The 12,261-nt window shown below is 31.7% G+C and overlaps 1 long non-coding RNA gene across 1 annotated transcript in view; it reads left to right on the top strand.

Moving 5' to 3' along the window:
• The window catches only part of LOC116111933, a 30,011-nt gene that overhangs the window by 13,173 nt on the left and 4,577 nt on the right, over positions 1-12,261 (top strand). The window lies entirely within an intron of this gene.

Here is a 12,261-nt window from a genome sequence, read left to right as displayed (position 1 = left end):
ATAATTAATATAACATTACATAATTAAATGATTACTAATTGATTATGATTTAGATTTTATGTTTTAACACTTAGTGATTACTAATTTACTACATAAACATTAGCACAATACTTAATTAAATGTAAGAAATTTAATTAATTATAACATTACCTTATAACATTTCATTATAAACATAATTAAACTTACATTATAGTTAAATAATTACTCATTAAATTATAATATTATTATATTACATTATATATTATGATCACTTACTTAATATAGCATTACATAGTTAATGATTACATATTACTTAATTAGTTATGAATTTATAACATTACATTATAAACATTAGTATTTACTATATTATTATATTACTAATTAAACGATTAAAAATTTAATTAATTATAACATTACCTTATATTTATAATAATATTACTTAATCAATTATGACATTCCATTATAAACATTAGTATATTAATCAAATGATTTGAAATTTAATTAATTATAATATTAAATTATAATTATAGTATAATTGCTTAATTCATTATACATTACATTATACATTATAGTATGATCTATTTAATAAACATATATATAAATGATCTAATTGATTATGAGTTATGATATTATGTTTTAAAACATTAGTAATTAGTAATTTACTACTAAACATTAGCACAATATTTAATTAAATGATAAGAAATTTAATTAATTATAACATACCTTATAAACATTTCATTTAAACATTAATTACCATTACATTATAGTTAAATATTACTCAATTAAATATAATATTATTATATTCATTAATATATGATCACTTATTTATTTATAGCATTACATAGTTAAATGATTACATAATTATATAATTAGTTATAAATTTATAAACATTACATTATAAACATTAGTAATTACTATACTATTATATTACTTAATTAAACATTAAAAATTTAATTAATTAAACATTACCTTATATATTTATAATATAATTACTTAATCAATTAACATTATATTATAAACATTAGTATATAAGCAATGATTTGAATTTATTAATTATAATATTAATTATAGATTTATAGTATGATTACTTAATTCATTATAACATTACATTATACTATTATAGTATGATCATGTATTATATAACATTACATAATTAAATGATTACTTAATTGATTTGGTTATGATATTATGTTTTAAACATTAGTAATTACTAATTTACTACATAAACATTACACAATATTTAATTAAATGATAGAAATTTAATTAATTTAACATTCCTTACTTATAAACATTAATTAGCATTACATATAGTTAAATAATTATTCAATTAAATTATAATATTATATTACATTATATATTTGAAAACTTATTAATTATAGCATTACATGTAAATGATTACATAATTACATAATTAGTTATGAATTTATAACATTACATTATAAACATTAGTAAATTAATCAAATGATTTGAAATTTAATTAATTAAATATAAATTATAGATTTATACTATGATTACTTAATTCATTTAACATTACATTATACTATTATAGTATGATCATATAATTAATATAACATTACATATTAAATGATTACTTAATTGATTATGAGTTATGATATTATGTTTTAAATATTAGTAATTACTAATTTACTACATAAGCATTAGCACAATACTTAATTAAATGATAAAAAATTTAATTATTTATACATTACCTCATAACCATTTCATTATAAACATTAATTAAGCATTATATATAGTTAAATAATTACTCAATTAAATTTAATATTATTATATTACATTATATTATGATCACTTACTTAACTATACATTATATAGTTAAATGTTACATAATTACATAATTAGTTATAATTTATAACATTACATTATAAACATTAGTAATTTACTATACATTACATTACTTAATTAAACGATTAAAAATTTAATTAATTAAAACATTACTTTATATATTTGTAGTATGATTACTTAATCAATTATACATCCATTATAATATTAGTATATAATTAAATGATTTGAAATTTAATTAATTATAATATTAAATTATAGATTTATAGTATGATTACTTAATTCATTATAACATTACATTATACTATTATTATGATCATATAATTAATATACATTACATAATTAAATGATTACTTATTGATTATGACATTATATTATAAACATTAGTAATTTACTAATTTATACAATACTTAATCAATTATTATAACATTATATTATAAATTTATGGTATGATTATTTAATTAATTATAACATTCTATTATAAACAATATTACAAACTTAATTAATGATTAACAATTCAAGTGTTCTTAGAGATTACAGGTTATGAGTACATTGGACACAAATGAATGATAATGAAATTTGTTGGGTGTATTTGTAACTTATAAGATTTTTTTGTTATTTTTTAAACTATAGGGGGGTAATTTTTTTAATAGGGTACCCTGGAAAGGAACCGAAACTGCATTTTAGGTTCCGTTCCTTGAATTGAAGAACCTGCACTGTGCGGTTCCGGTTCCGGTTCCTTTTTTTGGGAACCTGCACTATACGGTTCCGGTTCCGGTTCCCTCGAAAAATGCAGGGTACCCGAAATCGCTCACCCCTAGACGATGATAAGAGCAACCAAAAGTTTAACGTGGATAGTATTACTCTTACAAAGTTTGTATACAAAATTAAGCATACAAAGTCATGTGGAATGTCCTTAAATTACATTTTTCGTTTATTTTCATTTAATGAGTTGCTTTATATTTTCACTCTTCCAATTATTGTACGACACGTCATTTTGTATGCTAAACTTTGTGTATAAACTTATTAAGACTAGTATTTCAAAATCCAGAACTTGTTTTCATTGACTGTATGGGGGCGTTTGGTTCAGGAATGTTAGATTACTGGGAATGTTAGATTACTAGAAAGATGAATTACCTTGGAAGATTACTGGGACTCTTTAAAAAAATGTATTTGGTTAGTTGGTAGGTATATTATATTAATATGTTTGGTTATGGGGAATAAATTGGTGAATATGTTATTTAAATTACTAAATTGTCCCCCTTTTAAATATTAATATAAAATTATTTTTATTATTAATTTTTGAATAATTTCTTTTTAACCCCCAATATTTCAGATTTAGCTAAAACACCCCCGCTTATATAGAATTTTAATTTATGACAAAATCACCCCCACCTCTTGCCGCCACTGCAAACCACCGCTAGGAATCTCCGAAAGCACCCGTGAGTACGTCACCGTGACGAAGAGGCTCCGATATGGTCGTTTCTGGCCATATTGATGGCCAAAAACAGCCATATCAAGCTGTTCTAGCCATTTCCGGCTAGATCTCTGGCCATTATCAGCCAGGTCTGGGCAAGATCTGGCCGTTAACGGCCACAGATATGGCTGTTAATGGCCAGATCTCGCCCAGACCTGGCCGTTAATGGCCAGGGATTTGGCCGTTAACGGCTAGTTCCATCGATCTAGCCCGATATGGCCGTTTTTGGCCATCAATATGACCAGAAACGGCCATATAGAAGCCTCCCGGAGTCTCCCACCGAATCTCGTTCTTTTTTTGGGGACTACGGTGATTTTTCGGCGGTGGCCCATGGTGGTTGGCTCGCCGGCGGTGGTGGCTGGGTGGCAGTGGTGGTGGTGGCTGGGCGACAGTAGTGGTCTGTAAATTATTTTAAATATAAGGGCATTATTGTCCAAAATTTTAATTAAACAGGGGTAAAATTGAAATTGGATATTAATGTAAATTTCTTTTAAAGTAGGAGATTATTGTCCAAAATTTTTGTTAATAAGGGATAAAATTGTAACAAAAAATAATAACCCTGGTAATCTCAGAATACCTAAGAAAATGGAGGTAATCAGATTACCTCTTATATTACCAATAGTAACTACTATTGTTATTTGAAGATTATCTGTATTTTATATTACTTGACAACCAAACATGGTAATCAAGTAATATAAGATGACATTACCCCAGTAATCCTACATAAACCCTAACCAAACGCCCCCTATAGTGTAAGAAAAGAAGCACATATAGAATCATTTAAGTTGAAAGGTCCATGAACTTCCAAGAATTGAATTGTGAATGTCACTACTGGAAATTTTGTCTTTATGACGCGAGAAACTGGCATTGGCATTTACATAGATCATGTCGAAATAATTCTTCTAATCGAGTTTTTATGATATGTGATAGCATTTTTAGATATCATATATTGCATCCATGATTGGGTCTGAAAATGATGACACATATATTGATGGGTAACAAATGCACCAATTTATTAATTTCATTAGATTATTCGTGCAAATGTCATATATTTTTAAACTTTCTTTTTTATCAATATTGCCACCTCCATTGTAGGTGATACAAAATGGAAAAGAAAGCAGGGAATTGTGAATTAAGTTATTCGCATTCATCAAAGAAGTAGTGCTCATTTGTTTATATACAAAATGAAAAATGCCAATCTGGCAATCCGTGTGACACTGTCAAGTCATCAACAACAAACACGAATCATAAACAAGAAATGGTAGTTATTATTATTGTTTCAGGAATAATGTTATGCTTACAATTGAGTCATACAACCAGACAAAAATTTTACAAAATTCATGTAAAACGACTACTCTGTGTTATGTTTTTTGTCTGGTTGTAGGACATAGTTGTAAGCGTAGCATTATTCTTGCTTCAGAAGCAAATTGACTTTGTTACGAAAAAGAAGAGTTTTAGATGACCTTTGTTAAAATGCACCGCTTCATTTGATTCCCTTTAACGACATCGTAATGATAGCCACAACATCTGTTAGTTTCCAACTGTTTTTAAGTAGGGTAATACTACGTCCACAAACCCTTCTCACAAACGCGACATGACAACTCGCAATTGGTCAACTTGCAATGGGTCTCGCCTGACCAATTGCAAGTTACTACGTCGCGTTTGTGAGAGAATGTTAGTAAGAATGATTTGTCAATCTATCTTTATTGTTTTAAGTAACGAACTCTAGTAATGGCTCTGTTTGAAGTAGCCGTTTATCGAATTTTAACAAAATTTCAAAGCTGATGAGCTTTTTTCAATGTCACCCCTCGTGTGAAACAACAAGGTTATTGGGATTGTGCCTTGAATCCCATATTGCTTGGGAATGGGAGTTGTAAGGGGTCTTTCCTTTAAATAGACTAGTAGATTGGGCTTTTAAAGTATTTTAAAAAATGTAAGATAGACACCAAAAGAATAGTCATTGTGGGCTGTTATTAAGGGTGTAATTGGGCTTTTTGGGATAGTGTAAGGAGTTTACAATTTTTCTTTTCTAAAAATTGCACAGTTGTAAGTTTTTGCTTAGTGGATTGTTTGAGTGGACAATGGATGCAAGCTAAATTGATTGGGCCGAACCACTTTAGAATTCTTGTGTTTTGTTTGCTTTATTTTTTTGTTGCTTGCCATAATTTTGTGTTTGGGTTGTGGGAATCTTTTTCAATAAGTGGTATCAGAGCCCACGGTTTGTGATCTGGGAGAAGACAAGCTCTAAAGGAGGCTGGATTTAAGAGTAGATCAGTGACTATCAAGCATCTCAAATTTTTCTAGAGGTATGTCTAAGTTTGAGGTTCTTTATTTGATGGTAAAATTAATTTTATGTTATGGAAAAGTACGATACAAGACCTTTTGGTTTGTATTCTCTGAAGATGGATGAATGTACTAGTCTCCATGATCATTTTAATAGGCTAGTATCTCAATTGTTGGCTAATTCTGATGAGTTAAAGGATGAAGAAAAGGCATTGATATTGTTGTCATCTTTGCCTAAATATTATAGACCTTTAGTTCAAACTTTGTTAGTAGGCAGATCTACTTTAAAATTAGATGATGTGACTACCTTGTTGCGTAAGAATGAAAGTTTATGGGATCAGAGAACTCATCACTTAGAGGAGATCTACTAGTTGCAGAAGGTTCTAATTGAGGGAGGACTCAAAAGAGGAGGCGATAAATCAAAAGTAAGAGATTACAGTAATAACGAGTGTTATTATTGTGGAGAGAAGAGACATATCCAACCACGCTGTAAGAAATTAAGAGGGGATATGCTTGCTTTCAAGAAGGCTCAACATATGAAGGATTCGAAGGATGATGCTTGGATTGCTGATAATGAAGATGAATTTTTAGTAACATGTCAAGATGAAACTCAAACTTCAAAGGGTGAAAAAGGTTGGGTTTTAGATTCAGCTGCATCCATGCATGTTTGTAATGGTAAAGATTGTTTAATTTGTTGAATTGAAAAAAGATGAAAATTATGGAAATATTTTTGTCAGTAATAACGAGAAAGTGAAGATTGAAGGCGTTGGTAACGTTCGTCTCAAGCTTCACGATGGTGTTGTCAAGAGGCTTCGTCATGTGAGGTATATACTGAGTTGTAGTCACAATTTGATTTCTTTGGGTAAGTTGGCTTCTCGTGGATATACCTACATTAGTCAAAGAGATGGATGCGAAGTGTATAAAGATGATGTTATGATTTTGCAAGGCAAAAAGAATGAAAAACAACTATATTTGCTTGATGAAGGTGTGTGTCTTAAGAAATCAAGAGATAATGTTGTTCCAATTCCAGCTGTGAAAGAAAAGAAGACTGTCAATAGAGTATGATTTTTGGATGCTACTGTGATGGTTGGGGATTCAAGTCAAGGGAGGAATTGTTGGGATTGTGCCTTGAATCCCATACTACTTGGGAATGAATGAGAGTTGCAAGGGGAATCTACCCTTTAAATAGACTAGTAGATTAGGCTTTAAAAGTATCTTAAAAAGTGTAAGATAGACATCAAAAGAATAGTCATTGTGAGCTATTATTAATGGTGTAATTGGGCTTTTTGGGATAATGTAAGGAGTGTGTAATTTTTCTCTTCTAAAAATCACACATTTATAAGCTTTTGCTTAATGGATTGTTTGAGTGAATAGTGGACGTAAGCTAAATTGATTGAGCCGAACCACTTTAAAATTCTTGTGTTTAGTTTGCTTTATTTTTTTGTTGCTTACCATAATTTTGTGTTTGAGTTGTGAGAATCTTTTTAAACAAAGGTGAGTTGAAGCTTGTCTCAAGTTGCTATTTCTTTCTTCTAGCGAGCTTGCCTCAACACCACCCTTCTAGCGAGACAAAGAAGTAAGTTGAAGCTTATTACGAAGAAGTAAAGACCGAGCTGTGGAGAGAAAATTATGAAACAATGACAACCGTATCTTATTTGTGTGACTGAAAGCAAATTATACATAAAAAACAGTATTCAATACATGCATACATAGATAGATAGTTTACTAGATAGAGAATCCGCGAAAATTTGAAGAATCGAACAAATAAAACTGTTAGTTTGTCAAGGAACGTTTTATATGAATGGCCTTGCCTTAGCTATATATACAAGAATTCCTTAAATAGTTGACCAATCTTCACACGTTGGGTGATGCATGTGATCAAATAAAAGCATGGAGATGCTTCTAACGTTAGCATAACCTTAGAGCAAAGGTTAAAATCACTAAAAAGTATAGGGATCAGTTGAGCAATGAAACTGTATTTAACTATTTATAATCAAATTAGTTTTCTTGGAGTATGTGGATCAGTGGCTAGTTTGACAACTTCATTAGGTGACTTCGAAACCAGTACTAGTCCGCAAGAAGCACTCTTTTTTTCTTTTTTTTTTTTCTTTTTTAATGTATCATTGAATTTGGAAAAGTGACAAGAGTCTTCTAATATATTCATAGATAGATGAATAAACAGAATTGTGGTTATGTAATCAAGAAACCATGAAATTAAGCCGGAAAATTTCGATTATAAGGGTTATTTGATTTTGTTATGCAATCGTATATGAATTTTTACACTAAAAAAGCATGGAGATGTTTTTTTAGCAAAGGTTAAAACTAGAATGGCGATTTCTTCCATTTTAATATATTCTAAATTTTATCTCTTTTAGCAGCTAGTATGACCATTTTATTTTCTGATTTGATTCCGAAAATTTTAGTAATTTTCATTTTCTTATTTGATTCTGAAAATTATTAGTAATGTTATAAATGAAGTCAAAGATCTTAACCAACTCAACTCAAGTCATAATTAATTATTAGTCTTAATTAAGTGTATAGGCTAAAAGGGTCTGACGAGACATAATAACAAAATAAACATTTCATAGCCCAATGTCTTAATCCAATTTCGGTTAGACCTACACTTAAAGTCATTCTGTGAACTACCCACTCAATGAGTTAGACTATTCTATAAGTTAAGTTGAATTAGGTTCCGACCCATTAACCTACAACAGCCCATAAATTGGAAAGTAAAATCATATTCTATTTCCTCTTCTACTGAGATTCTGAATCTTACTCAAACAAGTAAACTTAATTTGATAAAGGCAAGAAATCATATTTCTTTCTTATCTCCCAAAATATGACTTAGTGTCCTACTAAGATTCCAACCCTTTGAGTTCACTATAAAAACAGATTTCTATCCTCTCATTAAAGAGGGAATCTCCAGTATTCAATTTTCATTACTAAAAGCCACCTACTTGCTCCTAAGTTCTTGCTCTCGAGAATTCAACACCTTCGCCATAGTCCTGACCTCTGACAAGACTCCCGATAATCCTTCTTTCTCTTAATTCTTATTAAATCTCTTCTTTCAGTCTTGCTGACTTGAGTATCAGAGTGCCTACGATAAACACCACCTCAGTATTTTATGTAAGATTCACACTTATCTCTTCATGTGTACAAGCCCAGCAGATTATCAATTGTCCCAACCTCACATGATCTGGGTTAAGAATGACTAATTTGATTATTGTTTGCATTCTAATTAAATATATTATGCGTTCTCAATATATAATAAGCTTGACATTTATTAAAAGCTGACAACGATCTCATATTTGAGTCGACTTTCAATAACTCACCTTGGGCTAATTGCAGCCTATATTGAGTTGTGACTGAGGTTGCCACTTGTCAGTTATTAGTTAATGTGATTATTATTTATCTTGTGCTGGGGATATCAAGAAATGAAGATATTTAATCAAAACCTCATTTAAACGAGACTTGCTTGCTTCATGAAGTGCTTAACAAAAGAAAAAGCTAGTCGCAACCCTCAACCTCCCCAACGTCAATCCAGTCGCGCCCCTCTTGCCTTAACGAAGATTCGCGATCTTGCACAATTCACTCTCTTCTAGCCATCTTAAACCATTGTTTTGGAGGTATCTTCTCCGGGTGTTGTGTGATTGAATGAGCAAGGAGGTTGTTGTTTCAAGAAGGAAATTCGACTCAGGGCTTGTGATCCGAAGCAGAACTTGTTGGGGCAAGTGCGGTTAATTTTTCAAATTTTCTCAACTTTGTTTGGTTTCTGAGAAAGTTTTTGGTTTTCCCAGAAGTTTTAGTCTTTGCTTGAATAAATTTGGGAGAAAGAGGAGATCTTTGGGTCAAAGATGCAGCAAGATCAACCAAAGAAGTTTACTTTCTCTATATTTCTTTCTTGGGTCTGTTTGGTTGCCGAGAAAGTTAGAGAAAGATTAGATCTGGTTAATGGGTTTTCCTCTGTTGAATTCTTGAGGAAGTTGATGAAAAACAAACAGAATTATTCACTTAGCCTAAATTTTTATTTTATCTGGACTACTTTTCTATTTCTTTTGTAGGGATCCTAAAAGTAGACCAGATAGAAACTATAAATTCTTGTTATACTTAGTTTCTCTGTAAATGTGTTAATGTTTTTCTGAGTCTTGTTTTCATGGTTCATTAACAGTTAATTTTGGATGAAGTTAACATAGCTCATAATTCTGAACATAATCTGCAATGTTGTTTTAAATCTATGAGCAACAATTGTTATTATTTATATGGTTGTAATAGGAAGTGCTATCGTGATTCAGTTTCTGCTGGTAATTTGAGGTGATAAATGGAGTTAATTAAATTCTATGCTGGTGGAGGTGAAGAAGAAGAAGAAAAGAGAAGGAGAAGAGAGGCAGCGAAGGTGAAAGAAGAAAAGAGTGGAAGAAGAGAGAAGGATATTTTCGTCTTTACATTTACTAATAGATCTTGAAGATGGGTGGAAAAGTGTCTTTTTGAAACTTTTCGGGTGAGAAAGTATTTTAGGCCAAACCTTTGTGATTTGTTTTATGATTTGATAATATCAGCTTACTTGAAACTTACAGAGAGCAAATTTATTGAGAAGTATATAACTCGATTTCAGGAAAAAGTACCTCAGTTGTTGATGTGTATGGAGGAAAAATTGATTTTCTGGATGTGAATCCTAAATTTCAGAGGTCTGTAAAATGAAAGAGTTCACATAAAACTTTCTCTTTGCTAAAGGGTGTTTCTAATTTCTAAATTTTAGTTTTACTGAAGGGAAAATTGATTTACATGTATACTTCTTAGGTCTAAATTTGTTTTCTTGAGTCTAGCATGAAATTTGTTCTATGATCATATAATATCAGTGAGTCAACTATACATACATATAAATAAAAAATCAAAGTTAAAAAGAATGTGAAAATTGACCGTGGAGTTCACACCGGTTGCTGGCTTGGATGTTGTCCCATCTCAATTAATTTCACTTTTAATTTCCCATTTTATCTACGTTGTAATCAAGATATTAAAAATCATAAAATAGAGAATAAACAAAGACTATTAAAGATTGGAATATAAAAAAGGACTAACATCAATTATTGGACTTACTATGTGTATGTGTGTGTGTGAGAGACAACTAATCTACTTTACCAATAATTTTGGAATAGCATCGATTGTCGTTGACCTTTTGTCGAACCGCTGGTGTGCACGCTTGGAACGGTGGAAGGTGATGGCATCGAGGTGTGTCAGCGATTGGAAAATCAACAAACAAACCACAAACATTTCAAATGAACCTTTCTCGATCGTCTTTCAACCCAACAAACACAAAAAACCGAATTAATCAAACCCAATTCATCAATCAGAACTCGAAAAACCTTAGGGTGGGGAAGCTTCAATCGCCAGTGATTGGTAAACAAACAGGATCGGGAATGTTAGGGCTTTTTTAGAGGAATAGCCTGTGAGTCTATTGGTGGTGACAAGGACGATCTCCAGTGACGAAATCAACCGGAAAAGAAAATAGTGCGCAAAAACCAATCGAATCTACGATTGATGAACGGCGGGCAAACATGGGTGGGACGGAAGTGGGTTTTGGCGAGGGAAGTGGGAGAAGTATTTTGGTGGTGGTGGAAGAGATCGACAACACCAGAAAAATGCCAATTTGGCCTTGGTCAGTGGTTGAGCGAGGGTGCGTTATTATGGGAAGAAAAGCGCCATTCCAACTAGATTAAGGACAATTAGGCTAGGGAAAAGGTACAATCGACGAATGGAAGAAGATTCAATCGGATTTCATGAAAAAACCAGATGAAATCAGATTGAACCATCACCGATTTCCCGTGACCCACGACCACTGCGTGGTTGCCATTTTCAGGCCATTTGTGGCCTGAATCAAGCGTCGTTGAGCCTTCCCATCACCACCAAGATACTCCCTAGCACTCCCTCACCAAAACACCTCCCACTCTCGTCCGTTTAACCCCTCCATTCGCTAGCCACCGCACACGGTTGGTTCACGCGATTCTTGCCCTTTTTCAGCCACTTTCGGCATCGAAAATCCCTTTTGAGACCACCAATCAACTCACTATCCCACCTCCAAAACCCCTAACCTTCCCAACGCCAATTGCATGCTGTTCACCACTCTCCACCACCTAGGGTTTTGCAGTTTTTGCATCGATTTAGCTTGATTCTGTGGCCAAAATCCAATCTTCCACCACTCCTTCAACCTCTGACCTCCCCTCTTCAAAACCCGTCAAACCCCAGCACTTGGTTACTCGCCATTCATCGGTCGTGAATCACCACCCTTTTTCTTCGTTCGTCGTTTTCCCAGCAAGGTGAAATTTTAAATTTATACTCCTACCCTTCTTCACAAGGAAATTTACTAACCAAACTATGCTTTAGGTAATAAAATTGTATTTTGAAATTTTTTAGGTGACAAAGTGTCATAGTGCCATTATTTGGGTGGGAAAAATTTGTCATAGTGCCATTATTTAGACGGGAAAAATTTGTTTACTCTTTGCTAAAGACTTGTTTTAATTCCTTGGAGAAACTCAGTGGCAATCTTGATAACTTTATCGGGTAACAATCTCTGTTTTAAAAACCGGTCTGACCAAGACCTTGGAGCTTCTCCGGTCCAGTTTAGGTCTTAGGGGTTTTTATAATATTTCAAAATTATAAGGGTTAATTTGTAATTTTATAGGGATGTTTTGGAGATATGTCAAAAGTTTAGGGATTAATTGGTGATT

This window comes from Pistacia vera, unplaced genomic scaffold (genome assembly GCF_008641045.1).
Source record: "Pistacia vera cultivar Batoury unplaced genomic scaffold, PisVer_v2 Contig654, whole genome shotgun sequence".
Taxonomy (NCBI): Eukaryota; Viridiplantae; Streptophyta; class Magnoliopsida; order Sapindales; family Anacardiaceae; genus Pistacia; species Pistacia vera.
This window is presented reverse-complemented; position numbering and strand designations above follow the sequence as displayed.